Genomic DNA, 11,082 nt, shown 5'->3' with positions numbered 1-11,082 from the left:
TATTTATTTATTACATGTAAGTACACTGTAGCTGTCTTCAGACACTCCAGAAGAGGGAGTCAGATCTCATTACAGGTGGTTGTGAGCCACCATGTGGTTGCTGGGATTTGAACTTCGGACCTTCGGAAAAGCAGTCGGGTGCTCTTACCCACTGAGCCATCTCACCAGCCCCAAATTCATTTTTCAATGCCTGCCAGTTACTTCATACTTGATAAGCCTCCCCACAGGCTCAGAGTCAATTCCCAAGGCTTACCCAGCTTACTTTAATTGAAGGTAAGAAAAGCTTGTCAAAAACACACCTCACAAACTCGAAAGCAGTTGTCTCACAACAGGCCATTACTCCTTTTGCCTAGAAACTGGCTGAGGGAGCAAGAATTGATTTCAGAGTTATTGATGACTTGGCTCTCCCCAGTTTTCGGGGAGGATGTGGAGCGGGGAGTTCTACCGAACTGTCAAGTCATCAATTTGCACATTCCTATTCCCAGCAGTGATTAATAACCCTGTGTTGGGCGAAGCATCTCTGCTAAGCGCTGAGTCACTCGCCTTGCTGGAATACACTCCTCCTGCTATTAGCAGCCTGCAGAAGTAAGCTCCGTGGGGCTGCAAAGGCAGCTCAATATGGGTGTCTTAATAAATGAAATGTGTCGCCCCTTTTAAAAGCATACATCCCGTGGGATGCTGAGGGTCTAGGGACTGTATGAACCTCCATGTCTGGGCCTTTGTCTGGTGTTCTATTTAAACTCCAAGTTGCAGGTAACCAAATCTTTTCTACTGTGCTAGCATTCTGTTTCTGCTATTAAAATGTGTCTCAAACGTGGTGGCTTCAAACAATGTATTTATTACTAATGTAGTGCAGGAGAGAAGAAATCCTACCCAGAGCTTGCTGGGCTAAGATGCCTGCAGTGCTCCATTTCTTTCTGGGTACTCCAGAGGAGAGTTTACTCCCTACCTTTTCCAGTTGTCACGGTGCACTTTCCTCCTGGGTTCTTAGACCCTGGAAGCCAGCTGTGGTCCACTCTCCTGAATTTACAGTCACAACTCTGTCTTGACTCTCTTTTCTGCCACCCTCTTCCTCTTTAGAGACTGTGGTGATTACACTGAGCTGATCTGAGTGGTCCAAGTTCTCTTCCTACAATCAAGCCCGATGCAGAGGTGATCTACATTTCATCTGCAGCCATAAGTCCCCTTTGTGGCGTAATGACTCGATCAGAGGTTCTGAGGACTAGGGTACACAATCATGGGTGGCGGGGGAAAATGGCATTACTTACTATGTCTAAAGCAGGCGAATGAATTCCTCCTGGCTGAAGGTTCTGCTGCCTTTTCTACTTACCTCTTCTTGTATAAAAATCCAGCTTGCTACAATTTGTAAATTTGCTCCAATATTACTTTCTTTTTATTTTATGTTTTTTGAATTCTCAAGACAGGGTTTCTCTGTGTAGCTCTGGCTGTCCTGGGACTCACTCTGCAGACCAGGCTGGCCTCGAACTCAGAGATCTACCAACCTTTGCCTCCTGAGATTAAAAGTGTGCATCACCACCGCCTGGCTGAATATTCCTTTTTTTCCACATAAATTTTCAGCCACTGACTCCTCATTTTAATCAGCTCTGGCACCTTTCCCAATTCTCTTAATTACTGAGTTATATAAGATCCCTATCCTGGTGTATGTACACATATACACACACACACACACACACACACACACACGCACACACGCACATACACACATACATGTACACACACATGTACACACATGCACATACACGCACACGCACATGCACACACACATGTACACACACATGTATACACACACATGCACACATGTACACACACAAACACACACATACATTATAGATATTTTCTAATGCTTCTAAAATTAAAAAATCGTCCACCTTTGCATAGATTTCAACTTGTGAGGAGGATGGGCCTGGCAGGAAATCAGCTGTAATGGCCAATGGCTGAAAGTCAGAGGTTAGGCTATGCTCCAGCTCTACCCTACAATCAAGTTAAGGAAATTTAAAAAAAAAAAAAAATCAGGGCTGGTGAGATGGCTCAGTGGGTAAGAGCACCTGACTGCTCTTCCAAAGGTCCAGAGTTCAAATCCCAGCAACCACATGGTGGCTCACAACCATCCGTAATGAGATTGAATGCACTCTTCTGGAGTGTCTGAAGACAGCTACAGTGTACTTACATATAATAAATAAATCTTAAAAAAAAAAATCTTCTGCCCATGGCTTTATCTGGAACCCAGAAAAGCAACTGGAGAGTAGCTACCATTGTATGTCCACTCACTGATATACAAATAGTGCTCTTCGGGATTAAATACAAATTAAGCCTGTCTGCCTGAGAGTGTAAGATCCTCTGTTACTCTGGCCAAGTCCCTTGGAATGGATTCCTCCATTCTGCTGAGTGGCAGTTACTCTGCTCTGTTTACCTTAGACAACCCTGACACAATAGCTGCCTATGCATTTTACCCTGGTTTTTGCAATACAATCTCGTCAAACACAAAGGTTCCCAGGAAGCATGCCGCCGGCAGGATCTAAGGGAAGACGACTTTAACAGGTTACTATTCCCAAACACTTTTGCCATTTTACTTTAGGGGACTGGATAGCAACTCTGTAGCCCAAGATCATGCATGCAATAAACATGACAAAACAAACAAGCAAACAAATGACACCCCCGCGAAAAAAACCAGACAGGTATGATGGTACAAGTCTTTAACACCAGCATCCAGAGCTGAAGAGGAGAGAATCAGGAGTTCAAGGCCAACCTTGGCTACATGTTGACCCTGTCCCAACAAACAAAAACAAAGTAAAACAAGCTATACTACAAACTAAAAACACAAATAAGCAATAACAACAGCAATAATAATTAAAATAATAATATTAACAATGCAAAGAACAGAAGTTACAACGTGATGGGGTTTGTTAGAAACCTGAGGAAGTCCATTTTAAGTTTATTAAATGATATTTACAGATAGTTACAAGTTTGGTTTAAAATCCAAAGGACATTTTTGATATGTATTCATTTACACATACTCTCCTAATGTTCTTCACCACAAATAACATTATTAGTACTTTTAAATAGTTTATCACATTCTAGCTTATTTTCATTATGAGAATAAATGATACAATAGAAAAATCCAGAAACCTTTAAAACAGATGGAAAGTCATTCATAGTATAACCAACCCCAAGAAAATATGTCCTTGTTATTCATGGCTACGTTTGGGTTGTTCTACCTACATTTTAATAACTATTCTCCTACTTTTCTCTTTCTATAAATAAATTTCTATGCTCTTGCTAAATTTTTACTGGTTGCATAATACTTCATCAACTAGGCATGCTATAATTTTAATAACATCTGTGCATTTAAAACCAAAAACAACCTAAACACTCTACTCCTAACTTTCTGAAGTTACTTGTAGTTCACTGTCCTTTGGTTGACCTTTAAAATCCTTCATTTTATACATCATACAGTCGAACAGTTTGTTATTAATCTCCCACTAGAGCTTTGGTACTTCTCTTTGTCACTGTTCTAGTGCTATGAAGAGACACCATGGCCCAGGTAACTATTATAAAAGAGAACATTTAATTGGGGGCTTGCTTATAGTTTCAGACTGTAAGTCGATTATCATGGCAGGGAACATGGCAGCAGGCAGGTGTAGGGCTGGAAAAGTAGCTGAGAACTACACTCTGACCTGCAGGCAGAGAGAGAGAGAGAGAGAGAGAGAGAGAGAGAGAGAGAGAAAGAGAGAGAGAGAGAGAGATTTTTTTAAACCTACTTGCAATAAGGGTTCTCAAATGAATTGACTCCCCCTTCTATCCTACCATCCAAAGGTAGGGTAGAAAAGATGGTAAATAGGACAAGGGGATGGGGATCTGTTTAGAAGTAGTTCTTTAGGGGCAATTCAGCAGCAGTGGCATGATCCAGCAGAAACCACCAGGCCTTCCCTGAATCAACAGGAGTCAGTGGGAGCAATCCGGACCGGCTGAGATTCCAGAAGAAGTTCTCTGTCGTGTCTCCCTCAATGAAGTGGAGGTCAGCAAAGATGAAGTTGCAAGACCAATGAAGCATTTCAAAGCTAGCTATGCAAGCACACTGTCACTGTCACTGTCCATTGAGTTCTATTTATACTTTCTCCAAACGTCATGTGTCCTCCCATGGGTCTTGCCTCAGCAAAACACCACGTGAGTCTGTATTACCTGACAAATCCAGAAACTTCCACTACACACACACACACACACACACACACACACACACACACAGGGCTTGGCATGGGCTTCTGAAACCTCAAAGCCGACTCCTACTGACATACCTCCCCAACAAGGTCACACCTCCTAACCCTTCCAAACAATTCTTCAGCTAGGAAGCAAGCATTGGAATATATAATGCTATGGGGCCATTCTGCTTCAAACCACCATTCTGCATGTGACATTACGATGCCAGGACCCTGAATCCACTGACTCCTCCCTTGGGCCTGAAAAGGTGCCTGATGGGTTGCCACCATTTTCTGAACATGTGACCAATGGAGATCAATAATTATACCTAAGCATGCTGCTGATCGCCTCACTTCGAGACTCCCCTTTCCCCAAACCATAAATCATCTATAACTATCCAAAAGCCCTATCCTCAGGGAGACAGATTTCAGCCTCGAAGCACCCTGGAATACTTCAAGAATAGCACTTTCTCTTTTGCTTAACTCCCAGTTTTGGTGACTGGCATATATGTGGTCACAGTTCATACCTGTAACAAAATGCCTAAGAAAGATAACTTCACAGAGAACAGGGTTCTGTTCTGGTTTAAGAAGTTTCAGTTCATGGCAGGCTAGTTCCATTGTTTTGGGGCCTGTGGAGAGTCAGAGCCTTCTGGCAGAGTGTGGTGAATATAGTTGCTTACCTTGCGGTGTAATGGATACACACAGGCAACAAAGAGAAGCCCTGAGACAATGTTTGTCCTTTCCAACCCCTGCAATGCATTTTGTCCAATCAGGCCCCAGTTTCACAGCTCCCCAGCACTTGAGTGGTAGAAACAGGGGAGCTGGAAGCCTGAGGAGAGCCCGCACTGATATTGAAATCTTGTCTTGAGAACCTCGGGCTGGGGATGGCTGTCACTTAGTGGTAGATAGCTTCCCTAGAACACACCAGGCTCTTTGATCACAAGCATTAAAAAAGGTGTTTTTAAAATATGTATGAACTTCAGGTCGCTGAAAACACACACCTGTCCTTGGTCTTTCTTAATTTCTACGGTATGTGCTGAGCTATAATAGATACTACATAATGCTGGGAACCGAATTAGAGACACATCACCTCATAGAATTTCAGGCTGGAGTCAAGCAGAATCTCTCATGAAGCTGCTAAATTGGAGAAGCCAAAACCCACTAGATGGCTGGAGGGGAAATAGATGCCGTACTAGTTCCACCTTCGTCCTCTCTTCCTACCTTTGACATCTTCTGGGGAAACCGTTCTCATGGGGACTGCGTCTCTTCAAAGGTTCTTCTGCGTATCTGTGATGTCTTCATTTGAGTGCCCAGACTGAAAGAGCTACCCGTTGTATTAAACACCTTGCTTTGTGACACAGTGATAGAGAGTTAGTAGGGCTATATGACAGGTTTTTTTTTTTTTTTAAAGCATCTCAGAGCTGGATTTGTTACTCCCTGAAACTCATAGTTCACTGGCCAAAGAAAATCAAATGATCAATCCTAAATCAATGAGGTGGAACATACAGTTCTACCATAGGAAGGGGCTAACTATGTAGTTGCACTTGGAACAATGACACACTCAGAATGTCAACTTAAAAATATGAGTTTGTGGGAGGCAGATCAAGACGAACAAATACCTGTATTATATAATCACACCAGCTTGTTAAAAAATACTCTCAAGTATATTATAAATCAGTAACAGAAAGGCAATACAAGTCACAAATATGATAAAAAATATCCTAGCAAATAAAAAGTAATACATGAGCCAGTGGTGGCACACATCTTAATCCCACTGCTTGGGAGGCAGAGGCAGGCAGAGCTCTGTGAGTCTGAGGTAACCTTGTCTACAGAACAAGCTCCAGGACAACCAGGGCTACACAGAGAAGTCCTGTCTTGAAAAACCAAAACTGAAACCCAAACCAAAGCAAGAACAAAGTAAAAGAAAGAAAGAAAGGAAGAAAGGAAGAAAGGAAGAAAGGAAGAAAGGAAGAAAGAAAGAAAGAAAGAAAGAAAGAAAGAAAGAAAGAAAGAAAGAAAGAAAGAAAGACAGGAAGGAAGAAAGAAGGAAGAAAAAAGGGAAACATGTGGAATTAATTTAAATACTGCATTTAACAAAATATTGTCAATATTATTATGTAGTCAATATTACCAGAGATTATGAAAGCATTTTTGAGACAGGACCTTTCTCTGTTGCCCAGGCTGGACTCAAGTTCACAGCAATCATCCCGACTCCGCCTACTGAGAGCTGGGATTACAGGTACGAGCCACCCTACTTGGCCATTATGATTTTGAGTGCTCACCATACGAGCATGTCCACCAACTGAGGTCTCTTCCAGACCCCCTCTTTTCTATTGTCTTTGAGGGGGCTTGTTGCTTTTGGATTTCTGAAAAATAGAAACACAAACATACAGTGATCTACTTAATAGAAATCAGAATTTTTTTTCCTATGACTAAAAGAACCACATTTCTAAGGGAAAGCACCCTTACTTAGACATTAGTGGTTTGGCTCCTGAATATGAATGTTTGTTCTGAGAAGCAGGGGACCTGAGTTTCAAAGTTACAGGTGAATCAGTGCTCTTAACCTCTGAGCCATCTCTCCAGATCTAAATATTTGTTAAATTTTGATAGAAAATAGTTATTATAAGTTGATGCCTTTTTGGGTTTTCTTTCTTTCTTTCTTTCTTTCTTTCTTTCTTTCTTTCTTTCTTTCTTCTTTCTTTCTTTCTTTCATAAAGATAGGCTGTCACTATGTAGCCCTGATTGGCCACTATGTAGACAGGCTGATCTTGAATTCACTGAGCTTTCTCCTGAGTGCTGGGGTCATAGCTGCATGCTACCATGACCAGCCTCTTTCAAAAAATATATCTGCTCAAGCCCTACTTCCAGTATCTCAGAATGAGATGGGACTTGAAAATGGGGTCATTGCCAATGTGGTTTTCTTTTTTTTTTTTTTTTTTTTTTGGTTTTTCGAGACAGGGTTTCTCTGTATAGCCCTGGCTGTCCTGGAACTCACTTTGTAGACCAGGCTGGCCTCAACTCAGAAATCCGCCTGCCTCTGCCTCCCGAGTGCTGGGATTAAAGGCGTGCGCCACCACGCCCGGCTGCCAATGTGGTTTTCTATGGGAAGTCACAGTGGAGCAGGGTAGATCCCTACTTCAAGCACGTCTGGGCTTCCTATAGGAAGATGGCCAGGTGAAGACAGAAGAATGTTGGGGTGTATCTACAAAGCAAGTTGTGTTAAGGATTGCTGACAAACTAGCCAAAGCCAGGAAGAAATAAGAAAGAACCCTTTCCAGGCTTCAGACAGACAGAGAGATGGCAGCCTACTGACACCTGATTTTAGCTTGAGTTTCCAGAGCTAGAGACAACTCGCTTCTGCTGAGTTAAGCCAAATTGTTTTCAAAACCTTGTCATGGCGGTCCTAAGAAATGAGTACCATTGTCTGTCTTCTGGAATTTTAATAAGATGCTTTCAGGAGTTTCATATTCTTAAGTCTACATTCACTCTTTTTTTTTTTTCCTTTTTCATATATAGTGAGAAAACGAAAGGTCATACAAATTTATTATTTATTTTTAAAATTCACTTGGCTGGCAAAGTGAGTCACAGCAAGTAAAATCCAAACAAAGACAGAGATAAATATGTTGTTTTATTTAATCCAAGAAGATAAAGAAATTATTTGCTATAGAATGTGGCTTATTGCCAGAGGCGTTGTTTGGAAAATAATTATAAGTACATTAAAAATGACATTTACAGAATCAACTATCAAATTATTTGCAGAATACATTTAAAATTAGATTTTCCTTCCCAAGTCCAATATCAAAGAACATCATTAATATTGTTTACAATATTAATTATGCAAAGAAGGTACAAGATGGCAGACTCACAAATAAATTGACAAATAAATTGCCTGAGCAGTACTTTGAAATACTGCTTCAAATGCAGAGATGATATTCAAGGATCATAGAAGTTTCAAAAGCCCTATGTATTACTGAAATCACTCTCAAGATTAAAACATGACTTCACATCCTGTCATATCATAAAGCAAGCCATATTCTCCATTGACTTATATGCAGAAATTCAAGAATGCCTAACCCAAGTTCTTGGCCAATGAATAAGCCCTCTGTAACCAGAAGGACCTCAAGGGAGACTGGACGCACTGAATCAGCGTGACCTCCCTGAGATAAGGCTCACAGATTTGTTCTCTTTCATCGGGAAATCACAAGCATCGCAGGGGCTGAGGAGGTGGCTGAGCTGCTGTCTTAGTTACTTTTCTATCACTGTGATAAAACACCATGACCGTGGCAACCTACAGAAGAACAAGTTTATCTGGGCCAAGTTTCCAGAGGATACGATTGTCATGGCAGGGAAGTATGTCATCAAGCCGCTGGAACTGGAAGTTGAGGGCTCACATCTGCATGAAGGAGGAGAGAACAAAGGAGAAATGATATGCATTTTCAAACTCTCAAAGCTATCCCCCAGCAAGGCCATCCCTCCTAAGCCTACTCAAACAGTGACATCACTGGGGATGACCTGTTCAAAGAGAATATGGGGGAGCCATGGCACCATAGCTGGTAACCAACCCTGGAGAGGCATGGACAGGCAGATTTCCAGAACTCCCTGCCAAGCCAGTCTAGCTGCTCTAGGTGCAGTGAGAGGTCCTGTTTCAAGTAATGAGGCAGAGTGAATGACTGAAGACATACAATGTCAACCTCCGGCTCTCAAACACACACACACACACACACACACACACACACACACACCAATCCAGACTAGACTATAGCCTGTTTTGATCCTGAAATGCTCACTGATAAGAACAGCAGCTGGGTTATGTTTAGAACAACAGCATGTCCATATCACAAACATCCTCTCTCCACAAAACTTCCCCACAGTCATCTTTTCTAGCTACAGAAATTTAACTTGACACCTACTATGTGCTGGGGACACAGACTTAAAATAAGTCTCTGTTCTCATGGAAAGCACAGTATAGCATGACATGCACACATGGAATGAGTAGTTCTATCAAACTGCTTGTATACGTGACCTTTGCTATTGAAATATGGAGTGTATGCATTGCTATGTGAAGAGGAATGCATTAATTTCCTCAACACCATACATTTTGCACTGTATTTTAATGCCTAGCTCCTCTGAGAAGACTGGGAATGATAGAGACAGAGAGATGCTAATGCGATTTAATTGGTAATTTAACATACAGAAAACAGCTATGGACACACTTGAGAACTGTGTCCCACCACACTGAGGGACCCTTCCACCCAGCTGCAAACTGTGATGTAGACACCTGCTTTGTGGCCGTGCGTGGAGATTGGCTCCGTGCGTGGAGATTGGCTCTGGCTCACAACACTTCACACTCCTCTGCTAATGTTGAATGGATAAACTTTTGAATCCAAAAGAACAATTACCACTCCGATTACAGTTCAATAACCAATTTTCAGAACAAGAGTTGGAGTCACTCCCCTGCCTCCAAAAGTACCATTCATGAAAGGCACTCTAGGAGATAAAGCCTTGGACTTGGGATTTTTGCAAGGTCACCTCATTTTCCTCTTGCTTCTCATTACAGCTGCTCTGTGGGGTTGTGAACAGTCTGTTTTAGCCCTCCTCAATCTACAGCATAGGTGCAGTTAGTGCAGACGGGATTTAGGAGATGGAGCCATGCCACGCACTCTGGTCGAGTCAGCTTAAGCCGAGAGGCTTGAAAGTCACTCATGAGGCAAAGAGCTTCAAGGAAGCTCTCCTCCTGGAGTCTGGCATTCCCTCTAACCCATACATTAATTTTCCATTCCTGCGTTAGTCTAGTGTATAGATCCACGTGCTCTCTTTTTAGTATTTTCCTATTATAAGTGCCTTTTAAGATTGAATTCTGACATAGCTAAAGCCTTCCGCCTGTGTTCCAACAGTCCTAGAACATCCTTGAGCAAGACCATGGGCTTGAAATTCAGTAAGAATGTAAAAGTTAAGTTACTCCCTTACACAGGAATTTACCATCACTAAGGAAGAAGGAAGTTTCAGACTGAAGGAGAAACCAGGATACTTAGAACTATAGCAAAGTTACACCCATACCCAACGTATTTACAATGGCCTAAGCGGAAGGTGGACTATACAATAGACTAAAATAGGAACTATGGCAAGGGCGCGAAGCCCTTGACCCTGGCTTCTAAGATTAGTGAATCTTAGGTGGAGCCCTTGTTGATCCCAGTTGTTATCAATGAATCCTATCTATCCCAGGTGGTTCCTGTTAGACCTTCTGTGTTTGCATTCCTCTGTTTTATGTAAGATTCCGGTTACCTCATTTTGTAACTTGTGAATATGTCACCCAACTTCCTTATTGTCTTCTGCATAAAAAGCCTGATGCTCGATTTGAAAAATACATTCAGATTCCACACGACCTCTCCTGTGTGCATCTGTTTGTCAATTTCATCCTACGCTTTGCCCACCTGAGACTAGAGACCTGTTCCACGCAGACAAAGGGACCCAGAGGGTCTGTGGCAGAGCCAGTAGCAACATTTGGGGAGTCTCTGCAAGATCACTTAGTCTTTATAAGAAAAGAAGGCTCAAAGTTGATATTCTTGGATGAGAATTGTGGGATTCTTAGTAACAACCAGGGGCTTTCAAATCTGTTTTCAGGAGAAAAAACAATTTTTTAAAAAAATATTTTTTATTACATCTTTTCCTCAATTACATTTCCAATGCTATCCCAAATGTCCCCCATACCCTCCCCCCCCACTTCCCTACCCACCCATTCCCATTTTTTTTGGCCCTGGCGTTCCCCTGTACTGGGGCATATAAAGTTTGCATGTCCAATGGGCCTCTCTTTCCAGTGATGGCCGACTATTGAGCAAGGTGTAGTGACACACAACTGTAATCTCAGCAC

Source organism: Mus caroli, chromosome 5 (genome assembly GCF_900094665.2).
Source record: "Mus caroli chromosome 5, CAROLI_EIJ_v1.1, whole genome shotgun sequence".
Classification (NCBI taxonomy): domain Eukaryota; kingdom Metazoa; phylum Chordata; class Mammalia; order Rodentia; family Muridae; genus Mus; species Mus caroli.
The sequence above is the reverse complement of the archived record's forward strand: the minus strand, read 5'-3'. Positions refer to the sequence as shown.